The sequence below is a fragment of the Thermobia domestica genome, chromosome 2, assembly GCF_964235325.1.
Source record: "Thermobia domestica chromosome 2, izTheDome1.hap1.1, whole genome shotgun sequence".
Lineage (NCBI taxonomy): Eukaryota > Metazoa > Arthropoda > Insecta > Zygentoma > Lepismatidae > Thermobia > Thermobia domestica.
In genome coordinates, this window is record NC_137455.1 from 322,121,856 (window position 1) to 322,142,365 (window position 20,510).

Sequence of the window (20,510 nt, forward strand, 5' to 3'; positions counted from 1 at the left end):
ACAATACAAGATACCTAATAAACACCGACAATCATATTGCTCGGGTCAGCTTTGTACTTTAGTGCTATAGAACATCCAACACATCGTACACATTCTGGCAATTCCACATATTAATGTTCTGTCAGTAGTTTTTCACAGACTTATGTTTCCTATCGGCCGTTTAACCGATAGTGAATTTTTTTATGTAAAAATAAAAATGTTGTTTAAGGAACATAGAGATCCTCTCTCGTGAGTGGCATGCACTTGATCTACTAGATAAAAGATGTCGAAAGATACGAAAGGGTGTTTATGTGCTTTTAAAATTACATCCATTCCATTTCCAACAATGTCACGTGAAAATGCTGTTAACGATAATTGTTTTATTCTACAGTAACTGTAAAATTTAGAACATTGCTCTTTCTAATGGAAGTAATGTGACTTACAGCATTAATTTGAAAAGCAAAGTAAATTATTATTTGCTTACAGAGATGAACCACTAATACAGATTTAAATCTATGAAAAAAATGTACTCTCCTTTACCTTTGTGGATTATTAGTCTGGCGGTGCCATTGTCTCTAAAATTCATAACATCCTTAAATATATATAAGATAACAATTGAAAATCGATTGTGAACTGCAACAGAAATAATGCTTACCTAAAGATTATTCTCAAAGTAGTGTATTTCCGTATTCATAGACGAGGACAACGATAGATATACTGTGTCTATCAACAATTGACATGCTGAACGAAAGAAAGGAGCAATTAAACTAACACAAAATAAGTTATATTGAGAGAAGTGTTTAGGTGGAATCTAAACGAGAGATTTCCGAAACGCATTGTATCTTGACTCCATTGCTAAGCATTGACAGTGAAGAATATTAATGAGGCCAGATCTATTTGTTCATTTTCGTATAATGTTTTTATTTTATTTTAATGAACATACTCTTTGTCATCTTGTAAATCAAAATTGTTACTTTAAAATTTTAAATTCTTCTGGTGAGAAAGAATAAGCTGGATAGTACACTTTCAGAGACAAATTCTCTGAGACACTAGTTTGCTTGATGTTGTTCAGATAGTGAAACAAAAATTTCAGGAGAAAAGCATAGCAATTCAGAGACCTGAAGCCTCACTTAAAGGGTTGGAATATTTTTTTTCAAGAATAGAATTTTGTGGAATTACTCAAATTATCAAACAATGAGTGCCAAAATATTTCGTACAAGAATGTGTACCTTTCTGTCTGCAGTCTAAAATTTCCCAAAGCCTTTCGAAGGTACTGAGAGTAGCCAAGTGAATAAATGAAGTCCGCATTGAATAGTGCTTTCCATGACTTGAACTCATTTTTTCTTGAAACAACTTCCAAGGAATTTCTAAAGACTTAATATCCTTAACTATATGTGAAAAATTACATTTTCTTTGAGATATACATGACACAATTTTGCTTGTGGAATATAATTTCTTAAACTACAAAGTTAAATATTTTGAGTTGAGTTACGTAAAAGTGTAGTGATATGCAAATAGCTCTTTTGTATGATGAATTCTTATAATAAAATTTATGTCAAGCTATGTATATAAAAGATAATGAAAAGGAAACATTAAGAAAACAAACATATAGACGGTTCTTTTCGATTCATCCATGTCTTTAGGTATGAAGTTAATAATAACTATTTGGTCCACATTAACTGTGCTTTACTTTAGTAACTTCACAAAAGAAATAAAAAAATCTCTCAACAAAGCAAGTTGTGATTAAAACTAATAATTGTGTAGCAGTTTTGCCAATAAACTAAACATTTCATGAAGTCAAGATGTTTAGTTACTTGGTGAAAATGTGACACATTTTTTTAAAAATCAAAACTTGCGTTGTTCAGAGATTTTTATTTCTTTTATGAAATTAACTTATAAGATAGTGCTTTAATTTTAAAATTACTATTATTCGCGTTATTTGTTTATCTGTACTCTATGCTGTTCGTGATAATAAGCTTTGCTACTGTGTATTAGCCAATATTTAGTGAAACCTAAGTAGACATTCATATTTTCCGGATTTGGCCTAAAGCTCCCTCAGAGATATTTTTGTGACGCTTAATTGTCCCCGTTACTAAACGAGATGTGACATCTACAATGTTTTTGTACTTTTATTTTATCATTGTTAGTAGTAAACGTAATGAACAGCAATATAACTTTAGTGATCGGAACTGTTACCATCATTCAAATGTGTAGGTATGCTTATAATTTAAATTGTAAAACACCTTTTTTGTTGTTGTTGTTGAAAAATACAGCAACAGAAATATGTAATATACAGACGATCACCAAAACAATTAAAAGACATACAGAAAACGCAAATTACCTAATAAATACCGTGGGACCATCATTAGTCTTCAGAAGAGTTCTGATTTTTCGTGGATTGTAGGCATGTGTCTCGAATACTTTCCAGAAGAATTCTGTACCATTCTCTCCGCAATACTTAGTTCCTCAGTGAGGATGAAGGAGGATATCTGTTCCGGAATCAGAGTTCCAAAACTGATCAAAGATATTTAATATACAGATTTGAGGATTGAGAGGGTCAGGGGAGATGATGTAGCTAATATCGATATTCATGAAACCACTCCTCGACAGCTCCAGCAGTGTGAAATGCCGCATTGTTATTCCGGACAATTGCATTATTGGCTGGAAAAATTTGGAAAATCGGATGCACGTGGGTACGTAAAGTGCTCACATAAAGTTAATCACTGGCAGTAATGCGTCTAATGAGCGTAGTTACAGAAGTCAGGGAAATACTGGGAACTTTCGGCTCACATCATAGAGCCACTGCCTCCATGTTATAGTAGAGAGGAGAGTATTTGGAAGATAGTCTTCTTTGGGCATCCACTACACATAAACACTGCCTGTTGTTTCAGATAAGAAAAATAAAGCTTAGACCAATGGCGTGATCCTGTAATCCAATTATATTTGAGGAGAGATAATGTGATGGCAAAGATCTGTACTGTGAGGGTTGGGTTCATCCTACATGATGGCCTGAGCACCCTCAAACTACAGGATTCAAGCACCATCATGTTTCGTAGCCCACATTAATAGTAGCTCCTGTCCTTCATAACCTTGGTGCTACGTAAGAATGTAAGACACAAAAACTCAAGCAAAAGGAGAAAGAAGACACATCGGACCATAATACGCATTTTCAATAATCTACGATTCATTGCGCTTTTTCTCGGTACCATTTTTTTCACGCCGAAGCATTGTAGGCGGTAATCATTAGTTTAAAAATTACAACTCGTTTGCGACTATGTTAGGTAACATGTGTAGGAATGTGTCGAAATATGCTGATTCGACCGCCGAGTCACTTTTACCGCATTCACTCTACAGTCCTAGTGACAGTGATCTTCAATGCTTGGTGATCTCTATCACTAAGGCTTCTCTTCGATCCACTGTTACCCTTGAACAATGTTATTCAGCCATGAGTTCTGTAGGCTGTTTCTGTTCCTCGGGACCTGGACCTGGGAGCGTCCTTTGCAACACATCTAACTCAGTGGCCACCTTAGACAAACTTCGTCAATTCCCAATTTGGCTTCTTTGAAATCCAGATAAATCTCCAATTTGCACCACCGTCTGCTCGCTTTAACACATGTTTTCGCACCATCCTTACTGACGTGCTACAGATGATCACCTAACACATCACCGATAACGGGCAGACGCTGCAAGCTGCAAACGCCACCTTAAAGTTATCACTTCACACATCTATGTTTCACACTACAGGTGTTCCATGATTTTGATAACTATATATATATAGTTATCAAAATATATATAACTTATGGATAAATAGCTTATATATATATATATATATATATATATATATATAAGCTATTCTATTTTAATTCAGAAAATAAAAATTGTAGGCGAAAATTAAGTTACTGTCCGTTTCAACTTATAACGATATAATTCAGTTTAGCCATGAACGCTAAATCATCTGTAGTCACGAAGTCATGTGCCTTCCCAGTTAATATGAAGAAAAATATTAAGAAAGAAAAAATATAACAGTTATGGACATTTATTTCTGTATACGAATGAGGAATGCCGAACAAAGATTTCAGTTCTTTTAATATGTTATGGTTACTTTAATCAGTTTCCGACCTTGATTGAGTCCATGAGGAATATTACAAAGTATACGTATTGTAAATCATGAACTCTCTGGCCACGTATCCTGGTTTGCCTCTTTCTATCGTTCTTCCACTTCATTCACCAAACCTTTAGACGCCTGTCCCTACGTGCAACATAATCACTTTTTCCGTGACTAAAAACTTCTCTTTCCTATCTCCTTACAGCAGGCGAGAAAGAAGGAAATAAGAGTTGAACCTTAGATCTGTGTTGACGCGCGTTCCTTACGAAGAAACGAACCTATGTGTTTCTCAGGTAGGCAGATAAAAAAAAAAAAAAAAAAAAAAAAAAAAATAACACATACTGTTTCGAGAACGAGAGGAATTCCGCAGTAGATTTTCATGCTTTACGATAATTATGAAGGATGAAATAAAATACTTCTTAATGTACTTTACAATATTTCTAAATTTAATTGAACCTGAACCTGATGTATGTTTACGAAACTTTTTCTTCAAGCATTTAAGAAACGGATGAATATTCTTGAACTTCACTTTAAATTGATTTACCACTGAAATGTTACTGTGGAAGCAAGTATGTAAAGCCACTGACAAATACGTGAGTGGTACACTTGTAATCCAAATAAATAATTAAGAAATATCAATAAGTAGAGAATTGTCAAATCATGTAGGGTAGATAGGTGGGAACCAAATTTTCTGAACTACTCGTGAGTATTCCCTGCTAGACTTGCGGAACTTCATACATATTTTGGAGCTTCCAGATGAATATATAATTAGGAAACGTATCTGCAGCACGGAATAAGCTGATTCTATTCCTGATAGAATACATGTGATTCAGATTCTATGTTAAACAATAGGTCAATGTATTGGTACTAAAAATGAATGGTCGAAAAAATTACTCATTTGTTTTAGAAACGACCGAAATCGAATACTTATATGAGTTTAACTGCATAATAAAAATATTATCGTGTCTTTATTTTAGACGTTAATAATATAAATGAACAAGCAATGAAGTGAGTTAATTTTTCACCGTTACTTAGTTTTCTTAATTCGCTTCAAATTACGCTGTTACTAAGTATATATGTTAATAGACAAATAATCTAATTATTTTTACAGAATCGGTTGAGAAATTCAAATGAAAGGAAAGTTGAGCAGTGTTGGCAACATGAGTTATTTTCATCTCCTTCTATAACTTGAATTCTTTGTGCGGCTTGCTGAGTAAAGTATTTCGAATTAAGTTCAATAATGAAAGAAGGAAACAACCGATTTTTTACACACCAGATCCTCTAGAGATGCGAATTCTTTAACACAAAAAGAGTGAAAAAGTGACGGACTGGACAGAGACTCGAACCCGGGACCTCCGGCATACCGTGCCGATGCGTTAAGCACTACGCCACGCAGTACATTCCCCAAAATCACAATCGTCATAAGTGCTTGGTATATGGACACAGTAGTGCCCATCTACAACAGGGGTCTAGGTCCAATCCACATGGTTCGAGATGAGAGCACCGACCTCGAGAGTCCTGTAAACCTGTGATATACTAACAGTGACAGGATATCACTGCCTTGCCTAAAATGAAGAGTTTTATTTTTATTTACGAGCTGCCTAAAGTAAAGATTTGCCACCGATTCATCTGAACCGGTTCCCCAGTTACAGTTACAGTTCTGAAAAAAGAATCAATTCATGAGAACAGTGACCAATGGACAACACAACCTAAACAACGGGGAGTGATTTGGTCACTGTTCTGGTGAATTGATTCCTTTTTCGGAAGTGTAACTGTAACTGTGTGAACCGGTTCAGATGATTCTGTTACTGTCACTACCTTGCCTAAAGTAAAGATCTGCCAATGGCTGTTCTGGGGAGCGGACTGGGTGCTGGATATATGATTATGCAATGATAAATTGGTTGTTATTTTTCTTGTAATAATTGTGCCTCACATCAGCATTTAAAGAATGTCTTCAAATGAAAAATCACTGAACTCCCCCAAGGAGGGAGGAGGGGATTAGTCAGTTTCGCCGCCACTGCTGATGCAACTTCCTTCTTGTAGAACTCTGGAGCTGCAATTGGTTACAAGTTACATTAGCTTTTAATTAGTTAGCAAGATATGTTGCCATTTCTAGGAGAATGTTGCTAAGTTGTTGTTTATGCAAGTTTTAGGAATCACTTTAGCTTTTCATATCTTTTATATGGAAAAGACGTAATGTGTCTGTCTCAATTTATTTTCAAGCGCAGTAAGAGAACCCAAAAAGGCGAACTTTGTGTGGTTTTACAGACAAACTGGAAAAGTTTCATTTATACACGTGCTGCAGCAAGCTTTCCGAATGCCTGAGCCTGTTTGACATTTTTTTTCTTTCAAGTAAAATTTATGCTGAAGAGAGTTATCAGGTATATCAGGTATCAGAGAACATGTTCACCTCACAAAATCATTATCTTACGAGTCTTCGTTCTGACTAAAACAATTATGGTAAAATCATATGATAACAAAATAGTTACCTACTTTAGATCTGTCTTCTTTTTTGTTCAACACGTCAATATTAATCCTTCACTTGGAAATCTTAATCAAGATTGATTACTAACATCTACATATTACAAGATTTAGAACTCAAGAAAATTCATATTTTAATACCAATTTATAGTTACCTCATATTCACCAACTAGAAATATAAATGGAATGCACTATTGAAGAATTTAAAACATCCACTGCGAAACTATTTAGACGAAAAATATTGCCAGTTGTTTTATTGTACGCAAAGTCAAATAAGGCATTTAAAAATGAACTTTCAACACCATGATTTTAGAGCGTCGCACAAATATAAAAAGTAATAACTTTCAACTATTATGTTATATCCATATCTACAGATAAATATTATTCAAAATCAAAATGAAATGGTTGACAAATACGTGCCATGTTAGTATGTTTGAGTTAAAAACGACATTTTTGAATTTACAATAATGCAGTATTTAAATCCTAACAATGTAATAAATTTGTAACAAAATTAATCGTTTTTAGTAGTAATTTGTTCATGATTATTTTCTTTAATGAGCATATTTATAGAATTTTTCAGCCTTCATTTAAATTTATTCAATTATTTCATTACGAATAAGCAAATAATGAAAAAATGCAAGAAATTGGAAGTGGTGAACGATGAAAAGAAACATTGTTTAGTCTTTTTGTGTATAAGTTTTTCACCTTATATATTATTATGTGTTCTTAACCCGTGATTAATCCACTGTGACTTCTGTATAAGTACAAAAGTGTATTAGTGACTTCGTGTGCTCTATCAGGATTCCAAACTGTGACTTTTTAAGCCTAACCGGAATCCTTCCACCTTCTTCAACTGAGAGAAATCACAACATTTATTTTCTCTTCTCTTTGCGTGTTGATATTTGTGTATAGTGGCAATAGTTTATTTTCCCTATAGTGTTAGAGTTAAGGTGATTTATTTATTGTGTGGCTACTGCATTTATAATTTTCACTAATAATAATATTATAACATCAAGATGGCGGAATGCCTTCAAATTGATGACACGAGTTTAGGCTTAAACAGTTCACAGGCTAAAGAGCATTCTTCTTCTATAATAATTATGAAGATTAATGCAAATTCTAACACGCAAATCAATTCTCATTCCATAAAGGCAGAAATTGACAGTACTTCCGATAATACTATGAATCATTCAAATAATATTGAGACATTATCAAACAAAAATCCATCTTTACTGAAAAGTTATAATGAAGAGCATGGAGTTCCATTATATGCTTTCATTAAATCAAACTAGGATGAGTTAGGAACTAAATATTTAATGTCTATTAGCTGCACACTGTACTTTGCTTCGGTAGAAGGCATTACAACGTTTAAACCAATAGGGAGAAACCTAATAAAAGTCTCATTTGTTACCGGTAAAGCTGCTAATGATTTTCTCTGTCACTCAATTTTAAAATCTCAAAATTGGACTGCGTTTATCCCTAATTTTGTTATATATAAACAACAGGAATCGTAAAGAATGTTGATCCTGAGGTACCAGTAGAGGAACTTCAAGAAATTGTGTGTGATGTTCCAATTATATCGATTAAACGTATATACCGTATACATGAAGGTAAGGAACTTCCAACCTCTACAATTATCATTACTTTTAACGCTCAACAACTTCCTATTCATATTACATTATTTTACTTAAGACTCCAAGTGGAAACCTACATTCCAGGCATAAGACAATGCACTACATGCCTCCAATAGGGAACCACTGTCCGTACGTGTAAGGCAAAAACTTCAATATGTAAAAAATGTTCTCCTTCACATCTAACGATATCTAGCTCTAACAACACTAAATGCTTCCATTGCGGTATGGTGCACGAGGCGGATTTTGCGGATTGTCCTGAAGAGCTAGACAACGTAAAATAATGACTATTATGGCTAGAGATCACTTATCATTTAATGAAGCCAATATGCAAGTCGGAAAGCTATACACTAACAATTGTAAATCGGAGTCCTCTAATAGCTCTTTTGAAACAACGGGAATGAGATTTCTAATTCTTAGAGTAGTTTTCTCAGTCTACCGGCCACGAATAAGAACTTATCCACTTCATCCACGACTAATTATAGGAAAAAGAAAAACCTTAACTCATCGATCAAGAAACCACTCCCTGGAAAAGAAGGAAAAACACGGAAGAATTTGATGCCAATACTAATGCTCACAGTGGGAAACATTCAATACGCAAAAGTTATGACTTCACATCACCCAGTACAAGTAGTCAGTCAGTACAATTTGCAAATTTTAAATAGTAACGGGAACTCAGCGTCTGAACACAATACTCAAAGTATCAATGCTCTGACAGTTTCTTCTAAATGTAATCCTACCTACGTACAAGTAAAATATAAAACGCGGATATAACATAATCTGGATGTCACTTCGACTTAAGAGCAATCTCCGAATCTGAAAGACAATCCAGTTGAAGCAGCAAATAACGTTCAGGTTCACACGATTGCGCAAGACTCTTACAACAGTAACGAAATGGATTCTTCACATACAAAACCGTTGTTTACTATCAAACAACTACTTGGTAGTACATGAATTTCTTTAAATTGTAACGTCACTTCAGAATACATTGAACAGTTATCGTAACAATTTTACCTACCCTTCAACTCGACACATTGTAGTTAACATACGTAATCTGAAAAAAAAAAAAAAATCTTGATTATGGATCATAAACACAGCCTTAAAATACTCTAATGAAATTGTCAGAGTATTCATACAAAAAGATATGCTATCTTCATTTAATAAAGTATTTTTCTCCGGATATTATACTTTTACGGGAAACTTGGGCGAAAGCTAACTTTTCTTTAAAATTACAAAATTTTCACATCATTGAACACTGAAGAGAAGATCGTTATGGTAGTTTAGCTACGTGCATTAAAAAAAAAATCCTTTTCGAACACTCAATTTATCAATCAGGAACAAGCGTCCAGATATTCAACATTTTGGTTTCGCAATTGATAACATAAAATTCATTAACATTTATATACCTCCAGATATCGCCGAACAGCGCCAATTATGGATGCAAAAACTGACATGAAATCTTAGTTTTACGTCCCACGATTATGCCGGCAAGGCTAAAGAAGACGGTGAAGATAAGAAATGAGTGAAACGGTGAAATGAAGAAAGTGGGAGGAAACAGGAGAACCCGAGAAAACTTACGCACATGGTGTTTGTCCACCACAAAGTTCACTTCGCGGGGTTCGGATCGAACCCGGGATCCCAAGCACCAGAGGTGAACGGTCTACCACTGAGCCACCGCGGACCTGATTATGGATGGAGTTTTTAATAGACAACAATATTGACTATTTACTGGGGGATTGTAATTCGCAAGCTATGGTCTGGGATAGCTCCAAAGGTAGTACTGCTGGCAAGATCCTTAATCAAGTATTAAGGATCTCCGTACTTACTACTCAAGATGGTACAGCTGCACGAATTACATTACACGGCAATACTGTTCCAGACATATCTATTTGCAAAATGCAATATTATATTTTAGCCCATTGGATGTTTATTTCGGTCTTCTGTTCATAGATCAATATTGACGTTCACTCATCCTTTTATTCAAAATTCGTTAATTCAACAGCACTCAACTGTAAATATTTTCACATCAAAAATTAACAAAATTCAAAGAGAACTTAATTGGTGTAAATACCAACAAGGTATTTCAGAAACAATGAATATATCCAACAGAACTAATTGGCAATTAGTTAATCTTAATCATGTAATTATTATAGTGGGACATGCTGCTGAGAAGTCAAAATATAAAGAAGTAGGAAAGGAGCACAAATTTTCAACTCGTCGTTTTCAACATTCAAAACCAGTTTAGTGGAACCGCAAAGCACAAAAGCCAGTAAACGAAAGGAAAGCGGCTTTCCTACAATTTATATGATCGGAGAACCCTCAAGATTTCCTTCAGTATAATAACTTTAAAGCATTCACAAAGAGCAGATTAAACAAAATTGAAAGAGCAAATTGGGAAGCTTTCTCTGATAATCTATCCTTCCAAATCCCTATAACCTTAATTTGAAAATTTTTACAGCCACAGCTACATAAAAATAAGAATTATTTCAATATTGCTTCTTTTACTTGGACATCGATTAATAGTGATTGGATAAATCAATTTCACTCCCTTTTAACGCCGAACTTTGCGAACACAAACAATCTAATAATCTCCAATATAAAAACAGTGCTCAACAACGAAGATCCTTTTACGCAAGAAGAACTGGATACAGTGTTTAAAACTATCAAGAGGGACACTTTTACCTGGTGTAGACGGTAGTTACTATGTGCACTACTACAAGAACCTACCTCCTGGAGGCAAACAATCTTTTCTAGCATACATGGGAAAAATCTCTTATCGTTCCGATTCTCAAAGCAAATAAACAAAGTTATGTTGCACTCAATTATAGACCCATAGCTCTACTTTCTTGTGGCCTAAAAATTTTCGAACAATTAATGCTAAACCATCTCTAATCATACATCAAATTCAACAGACTTTTAATGATATTTTCACCGATTTTAGAAGAAAAAAAAAGTTCTACATTCGATTCTCTTGGTCCACTTATTATTGATATTTGGTAAGGTTTTCAACAAAAGAAATATCTAATTCTTGTCAGCGTTGATTTTCAAAGCATTTAGATATTTTAATCACTAAATTATTTAACTTACTCATTCCTCATCAGTTCATACTAATTATTTATAATTTATTATACAATAGAATGCTCATATTAAAATAAACCACTTGCACTCAAAACCAAGACGCACCTATCGGACTACTCCAAGGAAGTAAATTGAGTCCCACTCTTTTTAAACATTATTATGGATCTCGTTCTTTCGATGAACAAGAAAACCAATACCTTTCTCTATATGGACGACCTAGTCACCTACAAAATTGTTGATAATTTTAACATAGGAGCGAAGAAAGTTGTACAAAGCATGGAAATCATACATAAATGGAGTCACGAAAACAGTCTGGATATTAATTGGGAAAAATCATCGTTTACGTTCTTTACGAAAAAACACATAAAACAAATGCCACAAATAAATTTTAATGGACAACAATTAAAATACACCAAGCATCTGAAATATCTAGATCTTATCCTAGACTCCAAGCTGTTATGGAAATTTCATCTTCTATATTTAGCTACTGAAGCAATTAAATGAAATGTATCAGAAAAAACAAATAGTGAAAACAACCTCATGTGCTAAAAAAAATCAATCAATAAACACTTATAGCGAGAATTTTATATGGATCTATGTTTTACAATGCACATCACTCAAATTTTTATACCAAACCCAGAAACTGCAATATGATATTACCAAGATTATATTATCTCAACCAGTTTTCTGCTCCAAAAAATGCAATCTTAGAGGCCACGGTGAACTTCCCGATAGAAATAAAAAAAATTCAGGTCACAGCTATTTTTTTTTTTTTTAACTTTTTTGTATGACGAAAACTTCTTCGACTCTAATCCATAAATTAGAAACTTTGGAAATTTCGAATAAAAATAAAAATAACTTCCTTATCAAAAAACAATATAAATTATCTTATAATAAGTACATTTTTGAAGAGGAAGTTTTCACAATAAGACAAGCATTTTTATTTATCAAAAAATTCAACCTCAAACATTCCTGCATATGTACAGATGCCCTGTGTGTTATAACAGCTTTAAATAAAACGCAATTGACCTTTCAAAACTCATGGAACCGCTTACTAATTAAAAAAAAAAAAAAAAACATTAAAACAACAGCTTTGATATTATTTTGCTTCATACTAAGGCTCACGTTAACACAGAAATGAAGCGAGGGAATGTGAAAATGCAGTATTTACAGGTACCATTACTCACATGCAGATTTCTTTTTGTAACTTTAAACCTCTTATCAGAACTAAAATGGAAAAATTGATCAGTCAATGGAATAAAAAAAATTAAGAGAGAGTCCGGGCAATCATCTGGTGCCCTGGAAGGAAAAACTTGGGATGTCTTAAGAACATGGTCAAGATTAAAAATTGTCCTATTGTATTACATAATATTGAACACAGCCTTAACACCTACAAAACTGTATCTCATAAGGAAAAAAGATACAAATCTCTGGTGGTGTGGAAAAGAGAGAAGAAATCTGAATCATTTAATATTTTATTATGAGTTATTACAACAAACAAGGAACGATTTCACACCACATCTTCTAAAATGCTTTCACACGTTCTCAGTCACAGTTGGTATGATAATTACATTGATAAACTGGAATCTTATTAAGATGCTTTTACAATACATACAGGATGATAATTTAAATTTATAAACATGAAAAAAGAAAATCACCTAATAAGTTGTTCACGGAGTTACGCTTCACCTCTTACAACAAATTAAAGGAATGACTGGGAAATGACTATTGCTACTTTACTAACCTCCATTTAACATGTTTTTAAGAGTTCGATTAACACTTTTCGTTCAGAAGTAATGACAGTCATTTTAACATTCATACATCCCAGTGATTCCACTTACAGCTTACTGTTCACACTTTTATTTTTTTAAGTAGTTCATCTTCATTTTACTACTGTAATAGGAAGCAAATTATTTGAATTTATGTTTGAGCCTCTGAGCACGGCATTCACGGATGCCGAAATGGAAGGAAAAAACAAGTAACAAGAACAGTAAAACATCCCTTATGATTAATATACTATATTAACGAAAGGAAGAAAAATCGATTTTTAACACATCAAATCCTCTGTAAGTGTGAATTGAATGAAAAAGTTCATGACTGTTGGAGACTCGAACCCGGGGTCTTCGGTGTACCGTACTGATGTGTTAACTATTACGCTATCCAGTTCGCTCCCAAAACAGCCATGCACTCTTCCACTCTTGAAATCTGTATTCTTTCACTGAGATTACACTTGTACCACAGCTGCCTGTTATGCTTGGAGAATCCACTGTCCATATTCAGATCACAGAATTTGTAACAAAACATATCGTTTTTAGTTGTAATATGTCCATAATAATTTTTTAATGAGCATATTTCTAGAATTTTTCATTACAAATAAACAAATAATTAAAAAACAAGTAGGGCCTAAGGTAAAAAAATAAGCTCAATATATTGTATTAACGAAAGGAGGAAAAAACGTATTTTTAACATACCAAATACTCTGAAAGTGGGAATCCAATGATACACAAAGAGTAAAAAATGCATGACTGGGCCGAGACTCGAACCTGGGTCTTCGGTGTACCGTACCGCTCGTTATCCATTACGCTATCCAGTCCGCTCTAGAACAGTCATCTCACTCTTAAAATCGGTCCTTTCACTCACACCACATTACTTGTACCACAACGTTCTGTTATGTTTGGACAATACACTGTCCATATTCAGAACACCTTTAAGGGTTGTATTATCGTTATATTAAAGAAAAGAGGGAAAACATTAATACATCAAATCCTCTGTAGATGCAAATGCAATTATACATAAAGAGTGAAAAAATGCAGGTCTGGACTGGAACTCGAACCCGAGGTCTTCGGCGTACCGTGCCGATGCTTTAACCATTACGCTACTCAACCTCTCCCAGGACAGGCATACTCTCTCCTCACTCTTGAAATCGGTGCTCTTGCACTCAGATCACATGACTTGTACTACAGCCTCCTGTTATGCTTGGACAATCCTCTGTCCATACTCAGAACACCACTGACGGTGTATTATCGTTATATTAAAGAAAAGAGGTAACAACCGACTTTTAACACGCCAAATCGTCTGTACGTGCAAATTCATTGATACACAAGCAATACAAAAATGCATGACTTGACTAGGACTCGAACCTAGGATCTTCAATGTACAGTGCCGATACGTTAACCTTACCTACCCAGTCCGCTCTCATGACAGCTACACTATCTCCTCACTCTTGAAATCGATGCTCTTGCACTCAGATCATATGACTTGTACCACAACCTCCTGTTGTGCTTGGACAGTCTAGTATGCATATTCTAGGAACGTACTGGGTAGCGTAGGGTTCGCGCATTCGCATGGTAAGCCGAAGATCCCGGGTTCGATTTCTGGCCCAGTCATGTACTTTTTTACTACTTCTGTATCATTGAATTCGTACCTACAGAGGATTTGGTGTTTCAAAAATCGGTTGTTTCCTCCTTCCGTTAATATAACAATAATACAACCGTCAGAGGTGTCCTGAATATGAAGACTGGATTGTCCAAGCGAAACAGGACGTTGTGGTACAATTCATGTGTTCTGAGTGAAAGAACATTGATTTCGAGAGTGAAAGACTGTATGGATGTTCTGGAAGTGGAATGGGAGCATAATGGTTAACGCATAGGCACAGTACGCCAAAGATCCCGGTTCGAGTCTCGGTATAGTCATGCAATTTTTTTGCTCTTTTTCACTCAATATACTAATTATTTGTGAGTAAATGTATAAGTAAACAATTAAATTATTTTCAGGGAAAGAGATTTTTAAAATATTAGAATTTCTGGCTTATGAAATTGTCGAAGTAAGCTCAGTTTATTGAGTTCCACACCCCCTTTTCTTTCTCATAAAGTCGCACCTAAACGATTTTTTGGATACAACTCCTTAATTACTATAGATTATATATTGAATGAATCAAATATAAAAGTCCTTATCTTGTGTCTGGGAAGTTAAAATTTTTTCAAACTGTTTCGATGCTCGTCGACACCTCTGTCAATGACTTCCATTCACTGCTACACTGGTAACATATAGGTAAGTTATTGCTTTTCCTGTGGAACTCTTCTGCGGTAAAAAAAAAAGAAAGAAAAAAAAAGAAAGAAAAAAGGAAAAAAGAAAAAAGAAAAAAAGAAAATGTAATTGAAATCCTATCTTATCTACTCAGAATGTGATGAACTTGGCTTGTTGAAAAAATTAAATCACAAATTTGTTAGGCTTTTCATTATTTGAAGATTGATACCTATTGCTGGTAAAATTATGCAAATATATTTTTTATACTATATGAATACCTAAATATTCATTATTAATTTTCTAAAAGTTATTCATTATTCGATCAATTTTCGAATAATTATTTGTTACTCGATCAATGTTCGAACAATTATTAGTTATAATTTTACAAGTAATTCAGTTATCAACCTGTTCAGAAGGGAACGATAAATTTAATCTCATTGCATTTCAGCGTCTTTCGAGGAACCTTCTTCATGAGGCATAAATTTTAAATCCAAAACGCCTATGCCCTTAATGGGTTGCTTATTTAGTTGCTTATTTCTTCTCATCACTTGTCTTTGGGATTAAAGGGTGAATTCCCTTGTCTATACCATTTCTTTGTGATATTTTTGTTAAAGTTATCCAAGATGTGAATATGTATGTGTCTCGTTATTATTTAAAACTCTTTGATTTCTCTTGTAAGTTCTTATATTTAAATTAGTGACGAATGTTCCTATAGTAGAGGATTACATGAAATCCGTGAATAATTTAAGTTTGACATAGATTTGCCTTTTCAGGCTCCATCAGGTGCTCGTGAACAATAGAAAAACGGTTCCTGCAATAAGTGAAGAGTTAGTTTTTATGTGGTTGATATTTTTCTCAGTTAGTAGAAACTGAAATGCTGGAATAAAATCAACTATTGCGATAATTAGATGAGTAAAAGTGTAACAAAATTAAGTTTTATCTTTTCAGCTTAAATTTGCTTACAGATAATGGATAATACAGATAATATCATGTATAGTTCAGATTTCTTTCTTCCAGATTTAGGGCAGAGTCTTATGTTTTTATTGAACACGATTCAAATACATAAATAGAAGTCATTAACAAAGATGTCAGCGAACATCAAAACAGTGTAAAAGAAGTTGCAATTCAGTTGATAGAAGGTAAGATCTTTAATATTTGAACTGATCTTTACGAAAGTGGAAACTTGTTTGAATCGCATTCTCACATCTGGAAAATGACGATTAATATGAATCTTTACAAATTGATATTTGGAGGGAACGAGTATTCTAAAAGTTGCCCTTAACTTTTCTGACACCTGTCTTTCGAGAACTGAAAATTTATCCTATTCATTGGAATCTAAGCGAAATAAACCGCTAGAAATATATTTTCCAAAAACCTTTCATAAAGGAGTTATTCCAAACTTGTGACTTATTATTATTATTATTATTATTATTATTATTATTATTATTATTATTATTATTATTATTATTATTATTATTATTATTATTATTACATATAAAATGACTGTTATAGCAGTAGGTTTTACATGTTTATTCTTAAACACGTATTTTCTAAAATATTTAAGCAAAGTATGTTACATCTATATGGATAAACTTTTTCAATCGTTTTCAAAGTGTTATTATGTCAGTTTTAAACAACACCTTAGTTTTAGAATCAATAAATTCTCTAAAGACTGTTTTGATAGCTTCCTGATTGACAAAGTATTTGTTTAATTTAAAAAAAAAAAAAAAAAAACATTCAAATGTTGAAGAAAGTGGTGGTCAGCAGGAGACAAGCTTGGTGAATAATGTGGATAAAGCAGAACCTCAAACTTCAACTCTTTTAGTTTCTGTAGGATTAAACGTGAAACGTGTAGTCGTGCATTTTCATGGAGAAGAACTACGCCTTTCATACAAGAGAGGCGCCTTTCATACATGATTTCTGTTTACCAAACCTGTCTGAGGAGAAAACTTTTTGGTGCATAATCAATCCATTGACAGCAATATCAATCTGCGTGTTAATAGTTTTATCCTCTCCTAGAAAGCTATAATGGATAACTCTTCTTGATTCCACCAGTCTGTCATCATTATCTTCCTTGGGAGTAGGTTTGGTTTCAATATATTCTTTGGCCTTTGATCTGTATCCAGTCAGTGGGCTGAATGTCTACGATTATAATAGAGTATCCACTTTTCATAACATGTGATTACAAGTGCCAAAAAAGAACACTTCTTTTGTCTAGTACTCAATGGTGTGTAGATTCCCAAACATTGCAGTTTGTGCCTTTCTGTCATTTGTCAAGCATTTTCATCTTCTCCAGAGCTGCAAGGTGTCTAGAAACTGTCTAGAATTCTTTAAAGAATAACTAATAAAATGATATACAAAGAATTACATTAAACTTTGAATTGTATTAAACTTTAAATTATACAAGATATATTGTTAAGAAAATCACCACGCACAAAAACGGACATTTCATATAGAACCACCTGATATTATTATTATTATTATTATTATTATTATTATTATTATTATTATTATTATTATTATTATTTTATTCAATGGAAAACCGTTGATTCACTCCATCTCATGTAAATTGATAAGTGATGGCTAAGCAATCTCTGGAAAGCATTTTCTGAATTTGAACCTAAATTTTTTTCCATTAAAACAAAAACTTATCTAATTATTTTTTCGTATCAGAACATAAAAGAAATTTACCTTATTTCTCGACGTTACCGTCACCCCACTCTCCAAAAATTTTGTATACCTCTCCATACTTTTTAACTTTTTCCATTACTTCAAACTGAGCTAAACAGCCTTCTTCCATCAGAACTTGGCTCGGATTCCTTTAGTTAGTGATTGGATTGGGGTTTAACACCCCTTTCAGCACTGAGGCTATATGAGATGTAAACCTACAGCTTAAAGTGGGATCCGAAGCCATGAGCTTCTATCAGAAATCTTATCCGATTCTCCTGCGCCCCAGACGCTTACGCTAACCCTATAGCCACGAGGGAGCTCTTAAATCATTAATCCTGAAATCCTTATGGCTGACAATGGGAGAGGAGAGTGATAAGGTCAGTGCAAATAAGGTTATCGAGTTTTCTCTTCGGAAGCTGGAACTAACGATTCGAAAGTAACATCACTAAGAAACTGACCAATAACAATCGTATCATTATAATTTCCCTCTAAATAGCATTGTAAAACAAAAATTAAAATGAAGAGAAAATCATATCCTAAAACTTAAACAATACAAACATGTTCATAAGGTTTTCTAAAATATTGGAAACTAGAAAAACTAACAACGTCATAACATATTCTGACTATTTCTTAATAACTCAGAAAATGTCACCTCATTGTGCAATACTTCTAGATTCTTAAAAACTATGTTCAGCAAGTTTTATTTTTTCTTTCTTTTTCATGGGAAATTCAAAGTCAATTTACAGTAATTTTGTTTGTTTCAACTCGAAATGGAAAATTCGCAATTAATGGGACACGAGCCAATTACCTCAGAATAAAATGTTGTTTACTTACCAGGATTAAGACATTGTGTAATTCAAAGAAAAATATTGGAATGCTCGTCCCACTTATGTCATAGATAATATTCGAAGGACAAAAATAATGTGCCTTATTCGGAAATCTGAGCTACTCTCCATGAATGATTTTTATATAATGAATCCATTTTCTTACATGTTTTAGTACATTTTATCACATAATTCTTATAAGAGTTCTATTAGCGCCAAGTTGTTCGTGTTTTCGCCTGTAGTACGGTAGGCAGGAATTCAATTCCTGTGGGAGTACATGTAGATCTGGTTTTGATTCTATGCAGTGCAGAGTGGTCCAGAGACCCTCCAAACCTGACCGAAACCTCAAAATTCGAAAGCATCAGAAATATGAAAGACCTTACAGATTTAATAAGGAAGGACTAAGGTGTGCAGAAATAGCTAGGTTTTTGTGCAGCTCGTAAGGGTTGGGCCTGCAGTTAGTACCAATGTGAAAGTCTAATCTGTCAATTCGGTGAACGTTTCTTTCTCAAGGAAACTAATCATGTGTTGTCTTTCGGTCTCTTTGTTTCTTTTTATATTCTGAAGGGCTTGTAGAAGCCTCCTTCTTGTTGTTTCGAATGACATTTCTGGAATGGCAAGGAAAAAGTCATTAGCCTAAATACTACTCACAACAATATTAGCCTACTCACATACAAATATGCCTTTCAAACCAGATCGGGCAAAAACGGGCAACACTTGGTCTTTTTCTCTAACAAACAGCATCCCCTACTATCACATCCACCACATAATAGAACTGGACTCGGCTGGACTCAAAACTACATGAAATTCAATATCAAGTATACCAATTTTGGTTCTCGATCTAATTTTATTTATCCACATATTGACTGGTATACGAAAGCAGGTTAGGATTCTACGTATGTGTCACGAACGACGAATGTATAACAATGTTCAACACAATCATTATTGATGCCTAAAAACGAAACATTATTTTGTTTTCACATCATGAACTTTGCGTCCGCTAACGGGGTGGATACAGGGCCTTTTTCCACGACATTAATCTTTCACATTGGTACTAACTGTAAGCCCAACCCTTACGAGTTGCACGAAAATTTACCTATTTTCTTACGTCTTTCCTTATAAAATCTATAAGTTCTTTCATATTTCTGATAATTTTGAATTTTGAGGTTTTGGCTAAGTTTGGAGGGTGTCTGGACCACTGTGCAGAAGTGTAATTAATTAACATATCCACAGGACTCGCAATGTAGGGGGTCCACGACAAAAAGAGGAGTCATTTAAGTTTCAAAGATTAATTTTAGGATGTTAAAATCACGTGATGCTGCAATTATATCTCATTTTGCCTGTGACGAAGGCACCTGAGCAATCTTTCAATAAACTACGTAAAAACCAGCAAAATGTATTTTCGTAGCTTAATGTTGTAGATGAGAATGAGCTCTTTGGCAATTTTGAGCATTAAAAGCGAAGAGAGTCGTAATATTGATATTGACAAAATACTCAACGAATTCCTTTCCCAAAAGGATCGCCGGTTTGGAAAACTGAGAGCAAGACTCAGAAGTTTTAATGAGTTTTCATAGAGGTCCCTATTAGTTGTGAACATTTTAAGTGTTAATTTATTTGGTAAGAAATTGTTTCTTGTAGCAAACTTTTTTTAATTCCATGCAATAGCTTAATAATAATAATAATAATAATAATAATAATAATAATAATAATAATAAT

General features: G+C 33.8%; 2 protein-coding genes across 6 annotated transcripts in view; both read right to left on the reverse strand.

Annotated features, from left to right (window-relative positions):
- LOC145678660 (uncharacterized) overlaps positions 1–20,510 on the reverse strand; it is a 363,281-nt gene that overhangs the window by 38,950 nt on the left and 303,821 nt on the right. The window contains exon 3 of one of the 3 annotated variants that reach the window (XR_014130423.1): positions 9,215–9,250. The exons of 1 other annotated variant lie outside the window; for it this stretch is intronic. The gene's annotated coding sequence lies outside the window, so the exon portion shown is untranslated. Of the gene's footprint in view, positions 1–9,214; positions 9,256–20,510 lie in introns of those variants that run through there. One more of the 3 variants, XM_081749038.1, reaches the window with a different exon arrangement.
- The window catches only part of LOC145678661 (uncharacterized), a 49,372-nt gene that overhangs the window by 27,865 nt on the left and 997 nt on the right, over positions 1–20,510 (reverse strand). For 2 of the 3 annotated variants that reach the window (XM_081749041.1, XM_081749040.1), the window contains exon 1: positions 6,721–7,003. The exons of the other annotated variant lie outside the window; for it this stretch is intronic. The gene's annotated coding sequence lies outside the window, so the exon portion shown is untranslated. Of the gene's footprint in view, positions 1–6,720; positions 7,004–20,510 lie in introns of those variants that run through there. 3 annotated transcript variants of the gene reach the window in all.